This window comes from Tursiops truncatus, chromosome 2 (genome assembly GCF_011762595.2).
Source record: "Tursiops truncatus isolate mTurTru1 chromosome 2, mTurTru1.mat.Y, whole genome shotgun sequence".
Taxonomy (NCBI): domain Eukaryota; kingdom Metazoa; phylum Chordata; class Mammalia; order Artiodactyla; family Delphinidae; genus Tursiops; species Tursiops truncatus.
In genome coordinates this window covers 145382134-145408951 of record NC_047035.1, presented here as the reverse complement: position 1 = coordinate 145408951, position 26818 = coordinate 145382134, and the positions used below count along the sequence as shown (strand labels likewise).

At 43.5% G+C, this 26818-nt stretch overlaps 1 protein-coding gene across 2 annotated transcripts in view; it reads left to right on the top strand.

Annotated features, from left to right (window-relative positions):
- Positions 1-26818, top strand: part of ENTREP2 (endosomal transmembrane epsin interactor 2) — a 358647-nt gene that overhangs the window by 183835 nt on the left and 147994 nt on the right. The gene's annotated exons all lie outside the window — the stretch shown is intronic.

Genomic DNA, 26818 nt, shown 5'->3' with positions numbered 1-26818 from the left:
GAGACTAGTATAGTGAACCCCGTGTACCCCTATCCGTCCTCAATGGTATCAACATTGACTGGTCCTGTTTCATCTAAGCCCCTTGCTGGATTATTTTAAAGTAAATCACGGCTTGTGTATTGAGACACTGACTCTTCTGTGCAGGGGCAAATGGCGGCAGACACTGGGCTGTGGGTCCCCTTCAGGGAAACGGGGACAACCTGCCCATCCCTCCTGACCTACCCCCACCCTGCAGGGCAGAGAGAGTAGGCCCTCAGCCTGGCGTCTGAACAGAGGGAAGCCGCCCTCCTTCGGGTGGGTGTGTGGGATGGGAGAAAGGGCACCCGTCCCCCGGCCACCGCACGCCTGCCCCAGCCCTACCCTGGGACGGAGCTTCTCGGGACTGGGCATCTTACCGCGAAGGATGCACGTGCTCATGCCTGCTGAGGGGTCAGGACTCCTTGTGCAGGTGGCGCAGGTGTGTCCTTGGGGTGGGGGGGGGTGCCCGCAGCAGTAGGGTGGGTCTCGGGGCCTCGCCCAAGGAGGGTGGCCCCAGCGGGAGCCCCTGCAGCCGAGCTTTCCAGGGGCTCACCCCCCAGCTCCGCGCAGCCCAGCAGCTCTCCAGGTAGACGAGGAGGAAGGGCTCCCCCAGCTCAACTGGCTGCTTTGCTGAGTCAGGGAGGTAAGGGGTCGGTTAGGGTGACACCAGCTGCTGTCAGACCCCAGACTTCGTGTCTTAACGCCGTGAACATCTGCTTCCTGCTCCCATCCAGGCGGGCCTTCCAGGCAGCGGCTGCTCCCCCCACACCAGATTCAAAGACCCCGCTTGCTTCCACCAGTGGCCCTGCACTCCCCAGGCCCGTGGGGTCCCCTGCATTTCAGTGAAGGGGGGAGAGGAAGGAGAAACACGTGCTCCTTGACTTCCTTGGCCTGAAAGGGACACTCATGCTTGCACGTCACACCAGTGGGGAGGGCTCGTCACGGGGCCCGAAGCGTGTCTGGTTGGGAAGGAAGCTGAAAAAGGTGGTCCCTCCCTGGACGGGTCCCTCCCAGAGACGGCGCACATTGTGGAGTGGGGACAGAGTCTTGGCGGAGAGCTGGTTGTCTCTGCTGTAAGGACACTCTTCTGTCTGTTGACCAGGATGATACAACTTCTGATTCGTTAGCAGAAAACTCACTCTCTGAACTGTGAGCGTCGATGTGGCCTTAGTTTTCCTCCCTTCCCAGCCTCACCCTGACACCTGGACCCTCTGGACTGCCGGCGTGTGGTGTGGGCCCCGACTGACAGGTCCTCCCCGACCCCTCTGGCCTCTGCCCTGCCCTTCCACTCATGAGGGCTCGCTTCTCGCTGCTTCCTGGAAGCCCTCCTTCCCCCCAGCCTCCTCCGAGCGTCTGCGTCCAAGCCCCTCATCCTGTTCCACAACATGTAGGGCCCACCTACAAACTACTGTTAACAGGAACCACGTGCTGGGCGTTTCCTTCGTGCTAAGCCCTGCACGGGATCCACTGAGCTTATCCACACAGTATCCTTGTGAGTAAGCTACTGTTTTTATCCCCATTTTCCAGAAGAAAAGGAAGACTTAGAAAGGTAAATATCTTGCCTAGGGTCTCACAGCTAGAATAGCTTGAAGTCTTGATTTAAATAATTCCTTTTTTTTGAGAATTATTTTTTATTGAGGTGACATTGGTTTATAACATCATATAAATTTCATGTGTACAGCCTTATATGTCTACATCTGTGTACGCTGCAGTGTGCTCATCACCAAATATCCAGTTTCTATCCATCACTCCTCCACTGAGCCCCTTTCCCCTCTGGCAACCACTATTCTGTTCTCTGTTATCTACGTGTTTGTTTTTGGTTGCTTTGGTATGTTCGTTTATTTTGTGTTTTGTTTGTTTTTAAGATTCTACATACCAGTGAAATGATACAGTATTTGTCTTTCCCTGTCTGACTTACTTCACTTAGCATAAAACTCTCAAGGTCCATCCATGTTGTCACAATTGGCAAGATTTTACCTTTTTTATGGCTGAGTAATAGTCTGTTGTATGTATGTACCACATCTTCTTTATCCATTCCTCTGTTGATGGACACTTAGGTTGTTTCCATGTCTTGGCTATTGTAAATAGTGCTGCAGTGAACATCGGGGTGCATGTGTCTTTTCAAATTAGTGTTTTCTTTTTCTTCAGATATATGCCCAGCAGTGGGATTGCTGGGTCGTATGGTAGTTCTATTATTAATTTTTTGAGGAACCTCCATACTGTTCTCCATAGTGGCTGCACCAATTTACATTCCCACCAACAGTGTAGGAGGGCTCCCTTTTCTCCACATCCTCTCCAGCATTTATTATTTCTTGCCTTTTTGACAATAGCCAGTCCAATGGGCATGAGGTAATAATCTCATTGCAGTTTTGATGTGTGTTTCTCTGATAAATAGTTATTTTATATCAAGCTCCAGTTTTATCCTTTACTCTAATGGTACGTTTCCATCTTCCTGAGGCATAAAACTGAAGAGGCCACTGTGAGTTCTGGTTCATTTCCAGGGGGACACGACACGCCCCACCCCTGCGAATGACCACCAGAGCAAGTTGCCCTCTCTGAAGGGAGGTGTCTGCCCCTCGAGGTGTTGGAAGAGCCTCGCAGGCTGGCTGGGGGAGGCCAGGAGTGACGCTGATGTGGGGCTGCGGGGGCTGCCCTCTGTCGGTTGACCATATCTCTCCTCCGACGGGCTGGTGAGTGTGGGCCCATCACAGCCCTGCTGGGCCTCCTTTCTCTTCCTCACTCTGAGCCCGTCAGACAGAGGGAGGTGAGGGAGGGGGTGTAAGCTTCAGGCCAGAGCGACTTGATGTATTGTGGGTGGTGGAGGGACTTGCGTTGGGAAAGAGGACAAGGTGGGGGCAGCAGGCTGGCTGATGGGGGCAGGAAGGAGGCCGCCCTTTCCAGCTGGGGCCTGTGATGTGAGGGGAGGAGGAGGGAGATGCTGTGACATTCTCACCATCGTATTTTCTAAGAGCCTTTCCAAATTCTGAAACAAGGCAGGCGCTACGCCAGTAGAGAATACGTATGTTCACATTTTTTTTCATTCATTTTTTTCTATGTGCTAAGTGTCTCCTATGATTGAGATAATTGTCTTCCTTACATCAAACTATAAAAGGTTCTACATTACGCTAGATGCCAATTAAGATTCAGATTGTATAGCTCTGATTAGCTCATGTTTTTGAAAGATTCAGTGGCATGTCTTGTGATTGCTTATACATATATCAGTATTGGAAACAGTCTCACACATGATCACAGGTCGTACAGGAGCCCCTCCCACCATCCACGGTCCCACTTTACACGGTTTCAGTTACCCACCCTCAGCTGCAGTCTGAAGATATTAAATGGAAAATTCCAGAAATAAACAATTCCTAAGGGCTTCCCTGGTGGCGCACTGGTTAAGAATCCGCCTGCCAACGCAGGGGGCACGGGTTTGATCCCTGGTCCAGGAAGGTCCCACATGCTGTGGATCAACTCAGCCTGTGCGCCACAACTACTGAGCCTGCACTCTAGAGCCCGCGAGCCACAACTGCTGAAGCCTGCGTGCCTAGAGCCCGTGCTCTGCAATAAGAGAAACCACCGCAGTGAGAAGCCCGCTCACCCCAGTGAAGAGTAGCCCCCACTTGCCGTAGCTAAAGAAAGCCAGCGCACAGCAACGAAAACCCAACGCAGCCAAAAATAAATAAGTAAAATACATTTTTTTTTAATTAAAAAAAACCACAATTCATAAGTTTTCAATTTCTTTCTGTGGTGAAACCCATGCCATCCCACTCCAACCCCCCTGGAATGTGAATCGTCCCTTTGTCCAGTGGGTCCCACCTGTTAGTCACTCAGTAGCCATCTGGGTTATCGGAGCGACTGTCGCAGTATCTCGGTGCTGTATTCAAGTGACCCTTATTTTACTTAATAAAGGCCCCAAAGCTCAAGGGTAGTTATGCTGGCAATCTGGATACGCCAGAGAGAAGCTGTAAAAGTGCTAGACTTAATAAGGAAAGAAAACTCGTACGCTGAGTGTGCCAAGATCTACAGTGAGAACAAACCTTCTATCTGTGAAATTGTGAAGAAGGAAAAAGAAATGCATGCTAGTTTTGCTGTCACTCCTCAACTGCAGAAGGTATGGCCACAGTGCACTATAAGCACTTAGTTAAGATGGAAAAGGCATTACGTGTGTACAATAAGATACTTGAGAGAGAGAGACCACATTCACATAAATTTTATTACAGTCTATCTTTATAATTATTCTGTTTTATTATTATTATTGTTAATCTCTTACTGGGCCTGACTTACGAATTAAGCTTTATCACGGGTACATATTGATAGATACAGGGTTCCGTACTCTCTACCATTTCAGGCATCCACTGGGGGCCTTGGAATGTATTCCCTGCAGATAAGGGGGGACTACTGTACACTTAAAAAAAAACTTGAATGGGTAGTTCTGACCTGGCCACTAGATTATTTGTGATAACTAATACTATTGAGAAACTAATAACCACGGGCTTGAAAACATGTTTAGAATTTATTTTTATATGTAACAAATTACAGTTTATTTAGTATAGTTTTTTAAGAGCAAAGTAGACATATTTTGAAAAGTACTAATCTGTAGGAATCAGAGTGCCCTAGAGAGCGATGTGTTTAGTACTGTTTGTGTTTTATGTTATAGTGGTTGAGGAGTCTGACTTTTCGGTTTATTCAGATAGTGGTTTACTTTTATTGCTAAATTTTATCAACCCCGATGGGAATGTATATCGGTTAGGGTTCAGTCTGAGAGGCAGAACCTCTATGAGCCAACACCAAGCATCTCTGTGAGTCAGACTCTTCGAACCGCTGCTCTGGCCCCACTGCCCATCACCCTAGCCACACCCACCTGGTCTTTGGTGATGAAGTACCGCCACTCGGCCCCTGCCGCCCTGGGATCCCAGAATCCTCATGCACTTGGGGATCCTAGTTTGCTGGCAGCACAGGCATGTCTACTGCAGTTTCTGATCTACAGAGGAGAGTCCCTCAGGGCTCCTCAAGTGTGCTGGGGCTCCCCTCACAGATTTATTCTCTACGCCGTGGTGGAAGCTGTGTTCCCGGGATCCTCCGGGACGGGTGAGCAGGTCTTACGTGAAGAGTGCACTCTGTCATTCCAGTCTCCCCCAGCCTTTAAGTTCCTCCCTCGAGGATATACCTAGAAGGTCTGGCATGTCAACTTCACTTAGTGCAGCCCACCTTGGGGTTCGTATTTGAGCCAAACGAACAGCGAGAATCCTTCCTAATTCCTCCAGCTAAGATGTTGAATGCCAGAATCTCTGCTTGGTGGGCCCATTGCACTAACCTTGGCCCAATTCAACAGTGTATTCCTTCTACCTTGATGCCCCACCATCCATGATAAGTCCTAAGATTGCCCGTGTCCAGCTGTGAGAAGGGTCCCCAGGCTGCAGCACAGGTAGGGGGAGTCTGGGCAGAGCCTGGCACACTAGCTGAGTTAAGGAGAACACGCTGAGGGGCCGGGACTTCAGGGTGGGTAGAGCTTTCAGGACAAGTGCCTGAGAGCTTACAGAAGTCCTGGAGACCCACAGATGATCCCTTACCAGTATTCGGCTGTTACTGATCAGCTCCTGCAGGTGAGGCCAGGAAAGAACCAATGAGAGGCTTAGAAGGAGCCGCACCAGGCACCAAAGCAGGGCTTTCCCACCGCCCAGGCTGGAAAACCTCATGATTCACTGGGACAGCAGGTAGAATACTCAGCAGAATCTTGCTTCCGTTATGGGGAATAATAAGCTCCGGGCTCAATGCTGCTCCAGTCCTGTCTGACACATCTTGAGAGCTAGATCCAAAAGAATCAAACCATTTCCAAGTGATGTATACATGTCCCAGAGCAAAGTTCAAGAATGTTCATAGGAATACAAAATTATCCGCCCAAGACAGCACGCATAATCGGATTACTAGGCACGCAGAGAAACAGGAAGATGCAACCTGACATATGAGACAAATTAACCAATTGAAACCGATACAAAACTGACCTGGATGTTAGAAATAGCTGACAAAGATATTAAAACAGTTGTTATAACTGTATTGCAGATGTTTAAAAGTAGAGACAGTATAAAGACCAGTTGAACTTCCAGTGAACTACAGTGGGAGAAAAAATTCATTGGACAAGATGAACAACAGATTAGATCAGAGATAAGAAAGGGTTAGTGAACTCGAAGGCATTGCACTAGAAATTATTCCAAAATGTAGGACACAGAGAAAAAAGAATTTTGTGGAAAATGGAAAAATCATTAGTGAGCTGTGTGGGGAAATTTCAAGAAGCCTCATATCCGTGGAATGGGTACCTAAAATAGTGGGGATGGACAGGAGAAAACTATTTGAGGAAATAATACTGAAATGTTTTTTCAAAATTGGATAAAACTATGAGCCCACAGATCTGAGAAGCTCAATGTGCACAAAGAACAGGAAGTATGAAGAAAAGCACACCAAGATACTATGGAATTTATAACATATATATGGAAAAATTGTGTAAATGCAGGAAGATAGAAGTATATACAGTGTAAGGCTCTTAAGCTCTGTGGTGAGCTGTGATAAGGTGAATATATATACTATAAGCCCAAACACAACCACCAACATTAAAAAAAAATTTTTTAAAGACTTGGCTAATGAGCTAACAAAGGAAATAAAATGGAGTCGTAAAAAATACCCAGTTCATCCAGAAGAAGACAGAAAATAAAGGAGAAATTAGACGATGAATAGATGAGACAGAAAGGAAACAAATAACAAGATTTCATTGCCCGTTTGAATTTTTCTGTGACGTGCTTGTTTACATCTTTGGTCTATTTTTCTGTAAGACTGTCATTAATTTGTGGGATTTCTTAATATAGTAATTATTTTCCATTTCAGGTGACTAATATTTTATCCCAGTCTGTTGTTTGTCTTTGTCTTTGAATTTTTGATGAAATGCCTTTTTAAAAAAAATACAGAATTGTTAGCTTTTTTTTTTTTTTTGCGGTACACGGGCCTCTCACTGTTGTGGCCTCTCCCGTTGCGGAGCACAGGCTCCGGACGCGCAGGCTCAGCGGCCATGGCTCACGGGCCCAGCCGCTCCATGGCATGTGGGATCTTCCCAGACGGGGGCACGAACCCGTGTCCCCTGCATCGGCAGGCAGACTCCCAACCACTGCGCCACCAGGGAAGCCCCAACACCATTTTTTGAATGTTCAATATTTCTTCTCGCATTTGAAGTGTCCCCTCCCCGCTGCTATGGACATGGGTGTGTTTATTAATCCCTATTTCATGAATCTGTTGGTCCATTTCTAAGCCAGTACTACAATGTTTTAATTAGTCTAGCTTTATAATAAATTGCTCTTTGATTTTTTTCATAATTTTCTTGGCTACTTCTGTGCCTTTTCTCTTCAGTAAATTTTAAAATCAGTTTGTAAAGTTCTCAGCTGATAATGATTTGAGTTTGATTGTGATTGCATTCTAGGAAAATTACATCTATAATGTTGAGAGATGGGAATATGTTTTCTGTTATAATTTCTGGAAAGACAATTGTGTGTTGATTTTATATCTGGTTACAACACACGGTAGTGAAGTGTTGTAATAGAGCTAATTGTCTATTGGATATTTCAAGAAAAGTTTTCCAGGGGAATTTCTTTCATTAATTATTGATTATATCTCTCCCGTGTATTTCTCAGCCTTCTCGAGTTTATGCTACTCAGAGTAGGTAAAAGGATGTACTACCTGCTGCAGGCAGATAAACCGATGCCATAGAATTCTTAACATTTTCTAACATGTTCTTTTTCTGTACTTGCTGGGATATTTCTTGTTTTATTTTCTGGATGACTAGTTTGGGCCTCAGCCACATCCATGCTACAGCTTGACCCGCCTGCTGAATTTTTCATTTTGACGACACCTGTGTTGCTTTCAAAGAATCCTCTGTTGTTCTCTAATTGCTGCTTTTTCCCAGCACTGTGTTCGCAGTTTAGGAAGCATGCGCTCTAGGGGTGCCGTCGCCTCCTGATATTAATTCGAATTTTGTTCATCAGGTTTCCTGCCTCCCCGTGTTCTCAGCTCCCCCCACTGGCCAGTTGGTCTCGACTCCTTTAGGTCCTTATTCATGATATCGGTGTTCCTCAGACGTGTGGCATCTTTGGTTTCCTGTTCGTACTTACAGAAGAAGGACCATGTGGACGAGCGGAGGTAGCTGGTGGCTGGTTGCTGGGTGTCTCCTGTCTTCTTGTTTGGGGTGGGCAGCAGTTCCTACTCCCCCGCCCGGCTGGGCCTGCCTCACAAGGCCAAGGCCGTCTTTGGGATCTGTGAAAGGGGAGCTCCAGGTGGACGGGCAGGATCTGGTGCAGGCTGCTGGGGAGGTGAGCATCTGGGGAAGGCGCACCTGACTTTATTCCCCCAGGTGAAGCTGCCTTCCCTCCCTCTGTCTCCGTCTGCAGTGTCCATGGTGAAGGTCAGCAGTGTCTCAGGCCGTGCGTGTCCCGGACAGATGGTGATGCTGATGATGGTCACAGCCACGATTGCTGACACCCATCCATCACCCTCTGTGGTCCAGACGCTCTCCTAAGTGCCGCTCTATGATGTGAGGGCTGCCAGGGTTAGTCACGCTCAGGGTCGTGCAGCTGGTCGGTGGCAGCGCTCAGCTGTCCCCCAGGTGATGTGTTTCTGAGCTTCTGGAGCTTCTCCATCCTGCTGAACCCCCCGAGGCACGTGGAAAACCATTGCTCCAGGGCCATTGCATCATCTCCGTTTGGCTTCCGTACTGACATGCGCGGATGTAGAACACACCATGTGCCTGGCCTTTTCCAAGTGTTCTTGCCCCGACGGTCTCCTGATGCCGGGGGCACCTCTGTTGTCATCCCGCCTTACACCAGGAGGAGGGATGGGACCTGGGACAGTGTGGGGCATCCACAGTGGGTGACACCAGCTCAAGCCGCCTGGCCCGTGGGCTCTGCCCTCCTCGCTGGGCTGCCGCCTTCCTCGAGTCCTTTAAATTCAACAACAACAAACCTTCTTTACTGACTGAGGCGTCGTCCAGCTTCCTTATTAACGCCTCAGATGGAGACTCACTGCGCTTGCGATCAGACCAAATAAAACACTCTCACGTCCAGTTAATTATTTCATGGTTTCCTTTCCATTCGAAGCTGCCAAATGGAGGACTTTTTTTTCTTTCATATTTTGTTTTCTCCAGATGGGGGCTTCCCTAGTTTTGCATTCATTCCAGCAGGTGTTTGGGAGCTTCTTCAGCTGCAGGGAGGCTTCTAGCCCTGGTGAGTCCGGTGTGTGGCGCCAGGAGGCTTACTGAGCTCCCGACTCTGCTGTGCACTGGCCAGAACATCTCCTGTCCATTGGAACCTAATTCACTGGAGCCAGACCAGAAGTGATAGTAATAGGGGTCTGATAATTGGTCCCTATATATTTATACTCAGGTGTAAATCACTGATTCTTACCATAGTGTCTGTTTTGTTGGATGCCCTCAGGCAACTAATGAAAAAGAAAAATTGCCTTTTTTGATTGCCTTTCCATTCTGCTTGGATTCTGGTTTTTTGTTTTTTTCAACTGCAATATTTAATGACACATGCAAAGCCAAGGAATTGGAAGGGAATGATGAACGAACTTCCGCCTGGATGAGGGTTTTTCTCTCTCTTCTTTGCTATGGCGATCATTGTCCAATGTAAGGAAGCTTAAAATCTTACACTGCATATATCAGCTTCTTTTTTTACGTATTTTTGAATTTTTGTACTAGCAAAAATGTTTCCTGATGTGCACATCAGAAATTCAGTCCTGGTCTCCCTTCAGGTTTGTATGTTTGGCCATATTTTGTGGAAAAAAATGTATGAATCACTTTAACCTTTAATATGAGATGTAGGAAACCTGTAGGGCTTTCTTTCAAGCCCGTTGAATTGAGCACAAATATAACTTTAATACGCGATTTAAAATTCTGGTGAGTTAAAGGTTAATATGTTTAATGTAAATGTATTGGCAGTCATTATTTATTCAGAAAATTCGTTATAAATCCACTATGGGGGTTTCTCACAGTCAAGCTCATGACCTCTTGAATACATTCAAAAGAATGTATTTTGCTTGATCACATTAAAGATGAAGGCTTCATTTGTTAGTGCTGAGGACGAGAAGGAATTAGGGTATACCCGTATTTATAAGGCAATATTTTACGCTGCTAATACAGCAGCTGAAGTATCTAAAGCCCCCTATCTTAATTATGAAAATAGACTAATACACTTGTCTTTAAATTTACTAATCGTATTAAATTTAATCAGGGGAACATGTCTAACCAGAAAATTGAGACTGAAATGGACTAATTAAATTATAGCATAATGAAACCACTCAAGGCCAAGTGAAATTAGAAGTGGTCATTGAAAAAAATACTCATTTTTATTACAACATGACATTTGTTGATATTTACTTAAATCACTTTTCAGTATAAATTCCTTAATTTTGATCCATCTCATTCTTTTTTTCTTTTCCATTATGGTTTATTACAGGATATTGAATATAGTTCTCTGTGCTATACAGTAGGACCTTGTTGTTTATCCATCCTGTACATAATAGTTTGCATCTGCTAATCCCAAACTCCCAATCCTTCTCTCCCCACCCCCCTTCCCCTTGGCAAGCACAAGTCTGTTCTGTATGTCTGTGAGTCTGTTTCTGTTTTGTAGATAGATTCATTTGTGTCATATTTTAGATTCCACATACAATTGATATCATATGGTATTTGTCTTTCTCTTTCTGACTTACTTTGCTTAGTATGATAATCTCTAGGTCCATCCATGTAGCTGCAAATGGCATTCTTTTTTATGGCTTAGTAGTATTCCATTGTGTGTATGTATATACCACATCTTCTTTATTCATTCATCTGTGGATGGACACTTAGGTTGCTTCCATGTCTGGGCTATTGTGAATAGTACTGCTATGAACATTTGGGTATGTGTATCTTTTCAAATTATAGTTTTGTCCAGATATATGCCCAGGAGTGGGATTGCTGGATCATATGGTAGCTCTATTTTTTGTTTTTTTAAGGAACTGCCATAATTTTTTCCATTTTTTTCAGCTGGCTGCACCAACTTACATTCCCACCAATAGTATAGGAGGATTCCCTTCTCTCCACACCCTCTCCAGCATTTTTTATTTGTAGACTTTTTAATGATAGCCATTCTGACCAGTGTGTAGTTTGATTTGCATTTCTCTAGTAATCAGCGATTATGAGCATCTTTTCATGTGCCTCTTGGCCATCTGTGTCTTCTTTGGAGAAATGCATCAGACACATTCTTAAATGAAAATGTAATAAAACTTGCTTTTTGCAAGAGATCATGAGCTTGGACAGGAAGATTAAAAACAAGGTAGACAGAGATACCTGGTAAGGTAGTTGTGTGCTTGAAAGCATAATGAATTAAATGCATTGAATTGCACCTGTAAACAATTTAAATAGGCTTTTCCCTGGTTGTTACCTCTGAATGACTGTTGAGAATCTTCTCAGAAAGAGTGAATTGTTCTGTAGTCCAGCCTGGGGAATGTTACTCTCTCCCAAGAGGGCAGAGACCAGAGAGCGGCGAGGTCTGTTGGAAGGGCGCTGAGGACACGGGCCGTCTTGGGGAGCTCAGGACCTCGTGGAGGGTGGGCCACCATCGGCAGGTGTCCCCGTGCCTGCCTTGGATGGAGTCCTAGACACTTTCTATGTGTATCTTTACCTACGGCTTGGATGGTGTACTTGTACCCATGTCCATTGGTTAATGTGCCGTGAGGGGAGCTGTAGAAAGCTGGACCCTCAGTCCATGGTCAATGTCTTGATTATGATAAACCCCTTAGTAGCTCCAGTTGTGGGCACCTTTATAGATGTTTCCAGAAGAGCAGAGAGTTTGCTTCACTGCTGAGGCTTGGTTACGTGTCTCCTGGTGCCCTTAAGTAGATGACCTTTATATGTGTAACCTTGGGCTGATTCTGACTTGTAGCCAGTTCCTTATTGTGTCTGCCTGGACACATAAAGGACATGGTCAGCACACAGTAAGTTTCAGAACCATCAAGCGATGAGGCTTAGAGCCTGTGGTTGCACTAAAATACATCATGCAAGACATGGAGACTGTGTGAGGAGTTGGACACAAAGAAGCACAAGGTAATGGTCTTGCCTTCTATATACAGAATAGATAACTAATAAGGACCTACTGAATAGCACAGGGAACTCTATTCCATACTGTGTAATGACCTCTATGGGAATAGAATCTAAAAAAGAGTGGATACATGTGTATGTATAACTGACTCACTTTGCTGTACACCTGAAACTAACACAACATTGTAAATCAACTATTTTCCAGTAAATAAACGTTAATCAAAAACAAGTTTAGTGTAGATGAGGACTTGATAGGAATTGGAAAAATAGAAATAGCAATAAAATATTGATGTAATAGGGAATAGTTGCAAGTTAGAACTTAGTAAGTTAAGGAATGATTGTATATGAAGTTTGTTTAGAAAGATGAAAGGAAGATGGTGCTCCCAGCCCTTTCTGTGCATCCAGGCATGGCAGCCGTGCAGAATGGGTACTCACTGTTACCAGCGACGAACAGAGCATCCCTTCCACAGCAATGTGTGCTTGGCCGCAGTCACAGGGGTAGTCCTCTCAGAAGCTGGGGTAGAGAAATCCAGGTCTGTTTGCTTTCAAAGGGTCAGCTCTTTTCCTCATGTCCTGCTACTTCCACAAGGGCTGAGGTGGGGAAAGACTGATTCATCTTACAGTAAGGATGCAACTCAGCGTAGGTGTCGAACAGGTGGAGTTTGGGCAGGTGGATCAGAGAGTGGGGTCCTTGCCGGCCAGCGGAATAACGTAAACAAAATCCAAGAAGCAAGAAAAGTACAAGGTCCAAGGGTCCAGGAGTCAATGCCACCATAGAAGCTTTGGGGAGAAAGGGACGGCACTTCTCTCTCGCGTTCACATTGTCCCTGGCCTGTGCGGAAACACTTCCGGCATCAGGAGATGGTGACTTCCCCGAGCAGCCCTGCGGGTCCTTGGGGCAGCTTCTTAGAGTGCTTCCTGCTGGTACTTAAGTAAAGGACTCCTGGACGCTCACTTTGCCCCAGTGCTGGCCTCATCGTCTGATGCTTATGGTCTGGAAAAGAGAGTCTGGTGTTGGGGCCAGAGGACCTTCTGTCTCCTGGTCCAAGTGGTTTAAGCAGGGTGGTCTGCGGGACAGGGTGACTCCCCAACTGAGAGGGGCAGGTGCAGTGGCTGGCGATGTCCTTCCTGTGCTTAATTGCTGTGTTGGTGATTTAACTCACTGTATTAGTGATGAGACTTCTGTTTATAGAGGCGTGTCAAAAGCATCTGTAACTCACAGGAAATGGAGGATGTCCTGTCCAGTCCCTTCTTGACAAGAACTGTCTGATGTCCACCTTAGATATTCCTGCGCCTCTAAAGTGTCTCCTTCCCCTAATGGACTTCCTTTTCCCTGGGGTCTTCACGGTCTCCTAATAGAAAAAAGTCGTTAAGGGAAAAAAAAAAAGTCTAATACGCTGAGGTAGCTCTAATATAAGAAAAGTAATAAATGAAGTGTCACTAGATTCCAAAGGCATATTCTTTCAGAAAGAAGGCAATTACTGTTATAAAGATATAGCATTAGAAAAATTATTATGGCTGAGACGTATGTGGTGTGTCTGTGTGCAGCACAGTTAATTTTAAAAGTATTACCAAGCATATAAATCATAAGAGTAAAATGCTGAACCATACTAATTGAAAGTGAATTTAATATGCAATTCTGAGGAACTGTCTCTACCTACCCAGCTTTAAAAAATTGTTACTTATAGGCTATTAGCTATCAGATTTTCTTTCAAATGTCCAACCTCTTTTAATGAAGAATATTACTCATGGGCTTTATCTCTGATCCCTGAATAATTTTATCCTGTAGAGTAAGTGATGGTAATACTGGAACATCCATGTTTTACCCTGATTTTTATGTACATTGAATCAAATCACTATAGGTTTCAATTTGTATCAAAATACAAAGATTCTGATTGGGAATGAAAAGAAAACTCAGAGGTTTCTAATTTGTTTTGCTCTTCACTTTGTGTGGTTCAACAATTGGTGGAAAAATGGATTGAAGTTGATTTCAAATAGCACTATATAGGCAGTGTTAGCTAATGACTCTCAGAAGTTTTTTGTTTTTGTTTTTACATCTTTATTGGAGTATAATTGCTTTACAGTGCTGTGTTAGTTTCTGCTTTATAACAAAGTGAATCAGTTATACATATACATATGTTCCCATATCTCTTCCCTCTTTCGTCTCCCTCCCGCCCACCCTCCCTATCCCACCCCTCCAGGCGGTCACAAAGCACCGAGCTGATCTCCCTGTGCTATGCGGCTGCTTCCAACTAGCTATCTGCCTTACGTTTGGTAGTGTATATATGTCCATGCCACTCTCTCGCTTTGTCACAGCTTACCCTTCCCCCTCCCCATATACTCAAGTCCATTCTTTAGTAGGTCTGTGTCTGTCTTACCCCTAGGTTCTTGATGATATTTTTTTTCTTAAATTCCATATATATGTGTTAGCATACCGTATTTGTCTTTCTTTCTGACTTACTTCACTCTGTATGACAGACTCTAGGTCCATCCACCTCATTACAAATAGCTCAATTTCGTTTCTTTTTATGGCTGAGTAATATTCCATTGTATATATGTGCCACATCTTCTTTATCCATTCATCCGATGATGGACACTTAGGTTTTTAAAAATCAGTTGCATTGATTATTTGCAGATTGACTTTAGGAGGAAGGAAGAAATTATCTGCCTTTCTTATATGTGTGGTGTCCTCTCCAAACACAGGTCGAGGCAGTGCCCCCTGCCCCCGCCCTGCTATAGAAAACTGGAAAATGCAGGGACAGGACTGAGAAACACCGCAGGGCTCTGCCCCCACCCCACCCAGCCACTGTCAGGTTCATCTCATCTTTTTCTACAAACGGCTTTTTGCTTCATGATCCACATGAATATCTTCCACTACAGCTCTGTTTCTCTCAGCCTCCTATTTCCATCACTTTTTGCTCCGTTTGGATTTTATATTCTTAAATATACTAGTGTTCATTATTCGTGGATCGCAGCATTTACTAATATAAAGTGGTCTTGTCCCAATTTAATGTTTTATTGTTGTGAATTCTGCTTCATCTAAAATTAAAGCACCAACCTTCTTTTCCTTTTGTTCAAATTTGCCTGAATCTTTACCTATCATTTTTACTTTAATTTCTCTATTTTTGTAGGTATGACTCTCATGCAAATCAGTCTGCTTAAACTAGGGTAATTACTTATTGTGAAATCTTTTATTTATTTGTGAAGTATTTGTTATTCTTTTTATCTTTCTGTTTTTACATTTTTATTGGCACTTCCGATTTTTATGCTGTGTTTTTTCTAAAAACACTGCTTTCAGTGTGCTTTACTTTACTTTTTTATTTGATACAGTTGCATTTAAAATATAGCTCTTTGTTCAATTTTAAATGATGAAATATTTATTAAAATAAAATGTTATTAAACATGAATATATGACAGATACAGTGGAATGTGTGTAAAGTTGTGAAGCATAACTTTGAAACCAACATAAAAAATGTGAGTCACCCAGGCTGGGGCCTCCCTCTGGACTCTTCCCCAACTCATCTCCTGCTTCTCTTCAGAGCAGGGATTTCACGTTCATCATTCTTTTGCCACAGATGAGCGTGTCCCTAAATAACGCATTATTTTTATTTGTTTTTGAACTTTACATAGATGGAATCACAACCTGTGTTCCTCTATGACTCGCTTTTTTCATTCATGCGGTTGTGGGTTCATCCATGTTTGTGCATGTAGCTCTAGATGAATTATCTTTATAATTAATGGTACAGTATTCCATCATGTGCATATATGATATATCACAGTGTATTTGCCTGTTCTCCTTTAGTGGACAAGTGGGCATTTATATAACTTTTCTGCTATTATGAACAGAGCTTCTGTGAATGTTTTAATACCAGTCTCCTTGTGTACGTGGGTGAGGGTTCCACTGGTGTAAGAGCCTAGAATCAGTGGTCACCAGGATGAATATTTTCATTTTTGTGGAATAACGTCAAATGGTTTTCCCAAAGCATTTGTATAATGTCGATGTCCAGCAGTGTTCCACGTTTGTTCTAGAACTTCATAGGGCCTGATGTTAAGTTTGCTGATCTGGTGGGTGTAACAGAGTCTTCATGGTCTCAGTTTGCATTTATCTTATTCCTGATGAAACAGGCCAACTTTTAGTGTTTACTGGCCATTGCGGTTCCTGTTCCATAGTATGTGAGTTTATCTGTTTTACCATTTTTATTGTTTAATCTTTTTCTTAATATTCATAGAAGTTCTTTATATTACATCTTTTGGAGGTTGTTTCTTTTTTAAAAATGTGAAAATATCCCCTTCCAGGTTTTGACTTACCATCTCACTTTTTTTACGGTCACCTTTCCTTATCAATCCCTTTCATTAGGGTTAATTTTTGTGCATGGGTGTGGGTATCTTTCATTAAGAAGTCCTTCCTGGGGTGACGTCATCAGTAGGGCAGAATAGGGGTTTTCTACCATCTTCCCCCTAAAGAACGCCAATTTTTGACAGTCGCCCACAGAAGAGAGTACCTTTGTGTTCTGGGACTCCAGCAGAGAAGTCCCAGGACACTGTTGGAGCAAACGCTATCTGAGATGGGATGCACTGAAGACCGTAAGAGGACCAGGTTCCCTTTACCTGCTTCACCCCTCCCCCAAGGCAGCACGGCTCAGGGCCCAGAGAACCGTCTCAGCCCACGATGTCTCCCCCAAGGGAAAGTGGAGCGTGCGGGTGAGCCACCAGCTTCCCCAGCCATGGGGGATGCTGCCAAAGAGGCCCCCTTCATTCTGGCCCAGTCAGGATACTGAGGGGTCCTGGGAGGGGGCGGGGGCTGGGAGAACAGAGCCAGGGCTCTCAGAGGGCATCAGGGGCACGCCATCAGTAGGCCTGCCCACGAGCCTCTGCAGATGCCTGGCCTGCAGACCCCGCACCTGGCCCAGGGCACCCCTAGCACTCCACACACCACCACTGGGGAACTAGAGAATATTTCAGTGTAGGTAAGGTATACCTACCAAAGAAGTGGATTATCACATTTTCTCCTTGCAGAAGATGAATGTTAGCATTTTTGATTCTGTGCATCTAAGACCCTCTTCACGTTTCCATTTTATATTTAGAGCTCGGGCTGTGTAACCTTCCCTTATTTATCTCCCTGGTGGTTTCAGTCCCCTGTTGATCGTCTAAGGACTGACTTCAGCCTGTCCTCCGAATTTTTGTCCATCTTTTTAGGTTGGGTACACGGGGATATATATTCCTCAGACCATGTGTCAGCCAAAGTAGCCATCTGTTCCTTCCCACACAAGAGCGGTTGGACTTGATGCAGAATTCCCGAGTAACCATTTTTTCTGGCATTAGTAATTTGAGGAAAGTTCTGAAGCCAGTGTGAGTTTCATTCTGTAATGAGAACAGGATTATTTGTTTATTTGTTTTCAGGTCTTCTCTGGAAACGTATTATTGGTCATTTTTTTCTTTTTCTTTTCATGTCTATCCCTTTTTAATTTTTTTGGCTTTCTCAAGTTTAGCTTCATCCGTTGTTTTTAAACTTTATTTTTTAAGCAAGTGGAACTCTTAAAAAACTCAAATTATTATCCAGAACCACAGTTTATAAAACAGATAAGGGACTCTCTCCTGGGGATGCCTGGAGCTCTACATCCTCTGCATCCTTGAGGGTCCAGCAGGAAACAGATCACATACAGGCAGGCCTAGGAGATAGTGTGGGTTTGGTTCCAGACCACTGTAATAAATCAAAAATTTCAGTAAAGCAAATCACACAATTTTTTTTTTGTTTCCCAGTGCATATAAAAGTTATGTTTACATTATACCGTAGTCTAAGCGTGCAATAGCATTATGTCTAAAGAAAACAATGTACATACCTTAATTAAAAAATACTTTATTGTTAAAAAGGCTCACAATCATCTGACCCTTCAGTGAGTCGTCATCTTTTTGCAATAGTAGAATCAAAGATCACCGATCGCAGACCACCAGAACAAGTATAATAAGAGCGAAAGGGTTTGAAATATTGTGAGAATTACCAAAATGTGACACAGAGACATGAAGTGAGCAAATACTGTTAGAAAAATGGTGCCAGTGGACTTGCTCGACACAGGGTTGCCTCAGACCTTCGATTTGTACAAAACGCAGTATCTGCGAAGTACAATAAAAGGGCATCTGCCCGTAATCAGAGTAGGTAAAGTTTAAAAAGGAGACTGTTTACAAAGGGGAGGGCATGGCTGAAAGAAGCCAGCAGGGGAAGCAGAGACCTTAGGGCCAGCACCAGCCCCTAGGCCTGTAGGGTAGAGGGAGGGCAGGCACTGGGGCCTGGAGAGAGCAGGGAGTTCCTAGGAAAGGACCCCCTGAGGAGAGGCGTGGCCTTGGGTAGAAGGCGGGCACTGCCAGGTCCCGTGGTCCAGCAGAGGGAATAAGAATCTCACCTGTCTCCCCTCCCCACCCCCCCTCCCCTCAGTGCCTCTCTGTCTGAACCCCCTGGAGAACAGGGGAGCCCAGTACCCAGGCAGCAGTAAAGGGTGCACAGTGGGTCTGGAGCACAAGCAGAAAAATCTAGCAAAATTGGAAAGAAACTTAAATGCTACTCTACAGCAAATGTTTTAAATATTTTTAACGATTTTGATTTTTCTTTTCCGTATCCAGCCTGCTCTTTACTATTTTCAGTGCAGATTTTCACTTGGTATGTCTCTTTTTCTGTGTAGCCTCTTATCTTGGTGTGTTTCCTTCTGGTCATCAGCTATTCTCATCCCTTCCTTTCCTATCATTGCAGTCTGCTCCTGTTTCATAGAAGCAATGTCCCTTTATCACTGGGAAATACATATAGAAAATTCCCAAGGATTTCTTCTGATTTCATCATAATATTTATTTTAAAGTTAACCCTTTTTCCCCTGATGTCCTCAACACACCCCCATTCCCTTACAATAGAAAGGTTTTATTTAAAGTTATGTGTGTATATAATACACGTATGTGTGTCTTTTTATCACGTTCCTGAAAGGAAGGTGAGCTTTGCTTACTGGGAAGCATAATAATGTGGTTAAGAGCACAGGCTCCGTTTCTTATTCACTGTATGACCTTCAGCAAATCTCTGAACCTCTACACCCCAGTCTCCCCACCATAACATCAGGATCCTAAGAGCTCCTGCCTTGGATGAGTGACTCCATCCCCATGAGGCTCAGTTCACTCACCTGTGTGATACGGAAAATGAAAGAACCTGCCTCAAAGACCAGTGACTGCACTGTGGCCATGGTATTTAGATTACAGGGGGTCGTTGTAACAACTAAACGAGGTACTGGCTCTGGGGAGCATATAATGGTCAGTGCTGTGGGCATTCACTTGTTTACATCTATACACCCTCACGTGCAGAAACGTACATACATACACACAACACACACATTCCCATACATGCTGATATATACACATGCATGCACAGTGCATAAGCACACACATACACACACGTGTGCTTACACACAGACACGTACAGACAAACAGTCTCTGCAGACAGGACCCTTCCGGGGCACCTCTCAGCACCTGGCAGGTACCAGGAGCTCATGGCCGGTGTGCCTGTGCTCTTTGTGACCTGTTCTCTTTTGGGTGCAGTGTTTCGTCTCATCTTTTTTTCTGAAGTACCCACACCAGCAAATGCATCAATCCGCAGGAGACTTTCTTTTTTTTTCTTTTTGCCGTTTTTGTAAATGAGGGAACTAAATGATATATTTTTAATACTTAAAAAATGCTATGGGATTAACAAATACACACTACTATATACAAAATGGATAACCAACAAGGACCTACTGTATAGCACAGGGAACTATACTCAATATTCTGTAACAACCTATAAGGGAAAAGAATCTGAAAAAGAATAGATATATAAAACTGCCGGGGGGTGGCCTTCAAGACGGCCGAGGAGTAAGACGTGGAGATCACCTTTCCCACAGATACATCAAAAATACATCTACATGTGGAGCAGCTCCTACAGAACACCTACTGAACGCCGGCAGAAGACCTCAGACTTCCCAAAAGGCAAGAAACTCCCCATGTACCTGGGTAGAGCAAAAGAAAAAAGAAAAATCAGAGACAAAAGAATAGGGACCGGACCTGCACCGCTGGGAGGGAGCTGTGAAGAAGGAAAAGTTTCCACACACTAGGAAGCCCCTTCACTGGCAGAGATGGGGGGGGGGGAGCGTCAGAGCCACAGAGGAGAGCGCAGCAACCTGTGTGCAGAGGGCAAAGCGGAGAGATTCCTGCACAGAGGATCGCTGCTGACCAGCACTCACCAGCCCGAGAGGCTTGTCTGCTCACCTGCGGGGGTGGGAGAGGGCTGGGAGCTGAGGCTCCGGCTTCGGAGGTCAGATCCCAGGGAGAGGGTTGGCTGCTTGAACACAGCCTGAAGGGGGCTAGTGCGCCACAGCTAGCTGGGAGGAAGTCCGGGAAGAATTCTGGAACTGCCTAAGAGGCAAGAGACCATTGTTTCGGGGTGCGCACGGAGAGGGGATTCAGAGCACCGCCTAAACAAGCTACAGATACGGGCGCGAGCTGCGGCTATCAGCTCAGACCCCAGAGACGGGCATGAAATGCTAATGCTATGCTGCAGCCACCAAGAATCCTGTGTGCGAGCATAGGTCACTATCCGCACACCCCCAGGAGCCTGTGCAGCCCGCCACCACCAGGGTCCCATGATCCAGGGACAAGTTCCCTGGGAGAACACATAGCGCACCTCAGGCTGTTGCAAGGTCATGCAGGTTCGCCCTGCATTCCAGTTATAACTACTGTACCCCTTCCTCCACCCAGCCTGAATGAGCAAGAGCCCCCAGTCAGCACCTGCTTTAACCCCGTCCTGTCTGGGCGGGAACAGTTGCTTGAGGGTGACCTACATGCAGAGGTGGGACCAAAACCAAAGCTGAACCCCAGGAGCTGTGCGAACAAAGAAGAGAAAGGGAAATTTCTCCCAGCAGCCTCAGGAGCAGTGGATTAAATCCCCACAAATAACTTGATGCACTCTTCCTCTGTGGGATACCTGAATAGACAACGAATCATCCCAAAATTGAGACAGTGGACTTTGGGAGCAACTGTAGACTTGGGATTTGCTGTCTGCCACTGATTTGTTTTTGATTTTTATGTTTATCTTAGTATAGTTTTTAGCACTTCTTATCATTGGTGGATTTGTTTATTGGTTTGGTTGCTCTCTTCTTTTTTTATTATTATTTTTATTTTTTAAATTTTAATAGCTTTTTCTTTCTTTCTTTCTTTTCTCCTTTTTCTTCTGAGCCGTGTGGCTGACAGGGTCTTGGTGCTCTGGCCTGGTGTCAGACCTGAGCCTCTGAGGTGGGAGAGCCAAGTTCAGGACATTGGACCACCAGAGACTGCCCAGCCCCACATAATATCAGTTGGTGAGAGCTCTCCCAGAGATCTCTGTCTCAGTCTCTGTCTCCACCCAGCTCCACCCCACAGCCAGCAAGCTCCAGTGCTGGACACCCCATGCCAAACAACTAGCAAGACAGGAACACAAACCCACCCATTAGCGGAGAGGCTGCCTAAAATCATAATAAGGTCACAGACACCCCAAAAGACACTACTGGATGTGGCCCTGCCCACCAGAAAGACAAGATCCAGCCTCATCCACCAGAACACAGGCACCAGTCCCCTCCACCAGGAAGCCTACACAGCCCACTGAACCAACCTCACCCGTTGGGGGCAGACGCCAAAAACCATAGGAACTACGAACCTATAGCCTGCGAAAAGGAGACCCCAAACACAGTAAGTTAAGCAGAATGAGAAGACAGAAATAAATAGCAGATGAAGGAGCAAGGTAAAAACCCAACAGACCAAACAAATGAAGAGGAAATAGGCAGTCTACCTGAACAGAAATTCAGAGTAATGACAGTAAAGATGATCCAAAATCTTGGAAATAGAATGGAGAAAATACAAGAAACCTTTAACAAGGACCTAGAAGAACTGAAGAGCAAACAAACAATGAAGAACAACACAATAAATGAAATTAAAAATTCTCTAGATGGGATCAATAGAATAACTGAGGCAGAAGAACAGGTAAATGACCTGGAAGATAAAATAGTGGAAATAACTACCTCAGAGCAGAATAAAGAAAAAAGAAAGAAAAGACTTGAGAACAGTCTCAGAGACCTCTGGGACAACATTAAATGCACCAACATTTGAATTATAGGGGTTCCAAAAGAAGAAGAGAAAAAGAAAGGTATTGAGAAAATATTTGAAGAGACTATAGTTGAAAAATTCCCTAACATGGGAAAGGAAATAGTCAATCAAGTCCAGGAAGCACAGAGAGTGCCATTCAGGATAAATCCAAGGAGAAACACGCCAAGACACATATTGATCAAACTATCAAAAGTTAAATGCAAAGTAAACATATTAAAAGCAGCAAGGGAAAAGCAACAAATAACATACAAGGGAATCCCCATAAGGTTAAAAGCTGATCTTTCAGCAGAAACTCTGCAAGCCAGAAGGAAGTGGCAGGACATATTTATAGTGATGAAAGGGAAAAAACTACAACCAAGATTACTGTACCCAGCAAGGATCTTATTCAGATTTGACGGAGAAATTAAAACCTTTACAGACAAGCAAAAGTTAAGAGAATTCAGCACCACCAAACCAGCTTTACAACAAATGCTAAAGGAACTTCCCTAGGCAGGAAACACAAGAGAAGGAAAAGACCTACAATAACAAACCCAAAACAATTAAGAAAATGGTAGTAAGAACATACATATCGATAATTACCTCAAACGTAAATGGATTAAAAGCTCCAACCAAAAGACATAGACTGGTTGAATGGATACAAAAACAAGACCCGTATATATGCTATCTACAAGAGACCCACTTCAGACCTAGAGACACATACAGAATGAAAGTGAGGGGATGGAAAAAGATATTCCATGCAAATGGAAACCAAAAGAAAGCTGGAGTAGCAATTCTCATATCAGACAAAATAGACTTTAAAATAAAGACTATTACAAGAGACAAAGAAGGACACTACATAATGATGAAGGACCCAATCCAAGAAGAAGATATAACAATTGTAAATACTTATGTACCCATCATAGGAGCACCTCAATACATAAGGCAAATGCTAACAGCCTTTATATAAAAGGGGAAATCGACAGTAACACAATCATAGTGGGGGACTTTAACACCCCACTTTCACCAATGGACAGATATCCAAAATGAAAATAAATAAGGAAACACAGGCTTTAAATGACATATTAAACAAGATAGACTTAATTGATATTTATAGGACATTCCATCTGAAAACAACAAGCCCAGGACCAGATGGCTTCACAGGCGAATTCTATCAAACATTTAGAGAAGAGCTAACACCTATCCTTCTCAAACTCTTCCAAAATATAGAAGAGGGAGGAACACTCCCAAACTCATTCTACGAGGCCACCATCAACCTGATACCAAACCCAGACAAAGATGTCACAAAAAAAGAAAACTACAGGCCAATATCACTGATGAACATACATACAAAAGTCCTCAACAAAATACTAGCAAACAAAATCCAACAGCACATTAAAAGGATCATACACCATGATCAAGTGGGGTTTATCCCAGGAATGTAAGGATTCTTCAATATATGCAAATCAATCAATGTGATAAACCATATTAACAAATTGAATAATAAAATCCATATACTTATCTCAATAGATGCAGAAAAAGCTTTTGACAAAATTCAACACCCATTTATGATAAAAGTCTCCAGAAAGTGGGCATAGAGCGAACCTACCTCAACATAATAAAGGCCATATATGACAAACCCACAGCCAACATCGTTCTCAATGGTTAAAAACTGAAACCATATCCTCTAAGATGAGGACCAATACAAGGTTGCCCACTCTAACTACTGTTATTCAACATAGTTTTGGAAGTTTTAGCCACAGCAATCAGAGAAGGAAAAGGTATAAAAGGAATCCAAATCGGAAAGAAGTAAAACTGTGACTGTTTGCAGGTGACATGATACTATATACATAGAGAATCCTAAAGATGATACCAGAAAACTACTAGAGCTAATCAATGAATTTGGTAAAGTAGCAGGATACAAAATTAATGCACAGAAACCTCTTGCATTCCTATACACTAATGATGAAAAATCTGTAAGAGAAATTAAGGCAACACTCCTATTTACCACTGCAACAAAAAGAATAAAATACCTAGGAATAAACCTACCTAAGGAGGTGAAAGACCTGTACTCAGAAAACTATAAGACACTGATGATAGAAATCATAGAGGACACAAACAGATGGAGAGATATACCATTTTCTTGGATTGGAAGAATCAATATTGTGAAAATAACTATACTACCCAAAGCAATCTACATTCTATGCAATCCCTATCAAATTACCAGTGACATTTTTTACAGAACTAGAACAAAAAAAATTTAAAGTTTGTATGGAGATACAAAAGACCCTGAATAGCCAAAGTAGTCTTGAGGGAAAAAAATGGAGCAGGAGGAATCAGACTCCCTGACTTCAGACTATACTACAAAGCTACAGTAATCAAGACAATATGGTACTGGCACAAAAACAGAAATATAGATCAATGGAGCAGGATAGAAAGTCCAGAGATAAACCCACGCACCTATGGTCAACTAATCTATGACAAGGGAGGCAAGGATATACAATGGAGAAAAGACAGTCTCTTCAGTAAGTGGTGCTGGGAAAACTGGACAGGTACATGTAAAAGAATGAAATTAGAACACTCCCTAACACTGTACACAAAAAAACACTCAAAATGGATTAAAGACCTAAATGTAAGGCTGGACACTGTAAAACTGTTAGAGGAAAACATAGGAAGGTCACTCTTTGATATAAATCACAGCAAGATCTTTTTTGACCCACTTCCTAGAGTAATGGAAATTAAAATAAATAAATAAACAAATGGGACCTAATGAAACTTAAAAGCTTTTGCACAGCAAAGGAAACTACAAACAAGACAAAAAGACAGCCCTCAGAATGGGAGAAAATATTTGCAAACGAATCAATGAACAAAGGATTAATCTCCAAAATATGTAAACAGCTCATGCAGCTTAATGTTAAAAAAAAAAAAACCCAATCCAAAAATGGGCAGAAGACCTAAATAGACATTTCTTCAAAGAAGACATACAGATGGCCAAGAGGCACATGAAAAGCTGCTCGACATCACTAATTATTAGAGAAATGCAAATCAAAACTACAATGATGTATCACTTCACACCAGTTAGAATGGGCATCCTCAGAAAATCTACAAACAACAAATGCTGGAGAGGGTGTGGAGAAAAGGGAGCCCTCTGGCACTGTTGGTGGCAGTGTACATTGATACAGCCACTATGGAGAACATTATGGAGGTTCCTTAATAAACTAAAAATAGAATTACCATATGACCTAGCAATCCCACTCCTGGGCATGTACCATATTTTAAAACCATAATTCAAAAAGACACATGCACCCCAATGTTCATTGCAGCACTGTTTACAATAGCCAGTTCATGGAAGCAAGCTAAATGCCCATTGACAGATGAATGGATAAAGAAGATGTGGCACATATATACAATGGAATATTACTCAGCCATAAAAAGAAATGAAGTTGAGTTATTTGTAGTGAGGTAGATGGACCCTAGAGACTGTCATACAGAGTGAAGTAAGTCAGAAAGAGAAAAATGCCATATGCTAACACATACATATGGAATCTAAAAAAAAAAAAAAAAAAAGGTTCTGAACAACCTAGGGGCAGGACATGAATAAAGACCCAGACGTATAGAATGAACTTGAGGACATGGGGAGGGGGAAGGGTAAGCTGGGACGAAGTGAGAGAACGGCATGGACATATATACACTACCAAACGTAAAATAGGTAGCTAGTGGGAAGCAGCTGCATAAGACAGGGAGATCAGCTCCATGCTTTGTGTCCACCTAGAGGGGTGGGATAGGGAGGGTGGGAGAGAGAGGCAAGAGGAAGGAGATATGGGGATATATGTATATGTATAGCTGATTCACTTTGTTATACAGCAGAAACTAACACACCATTTTAAAGCAGTTATACTCCAATAAAGATGGTTAAAAAAAAATAGAGGGGGAAACTACTCAAGTTATTTTATTAATCTGGTTGAATGTAATAGCTAAACTAGAGAAGGAAAGTAGAGGAAAAAAATTATAAGCCAATTTCACTGATGAGCACAGATGGCCAAAAAAATTATAGAAAATTGTAGGAATTTATATTAAAATGCATTATCACTTAAATATAGTTTATGTCAGAAAGAAAGATTGGATTAACTTTTAAAATCTATCAACTTCCAACATTAAAAAAGTGAAGATGGCAAGCCATATGATTTTTCTCAATAAATGCTACAAAAGCATTTATTCAAATTCATAATATAAAAACTCAGATAGAAAGGAACTCCTTTTACCTGTTAAAGCATCATCTACCAGAAACCTATAGCATGTGGTAAATTAAATTTTTTAAATGTTTGAAATTAAATAGGGAACAATACAGGAATGACTGCTGTCATCACTCCTATTCATTTTGTCCTGGTGACTCTAGCCAATGAAATTAGACAAGAAAAGCATAAATTACAAGCAGAGGGGTCTTTCCTGGTGGCTCAGTGGTTGAGGGTCCGCCTGCCGATGCAGGGGACACGGGTTCGTGCCCCGGTCCGGGAGGATCCCACGTGCCGCGGAGCAGCTGGGCCCGTGGGCCATGACTGCTGGGCCTGCGTGTCCGGA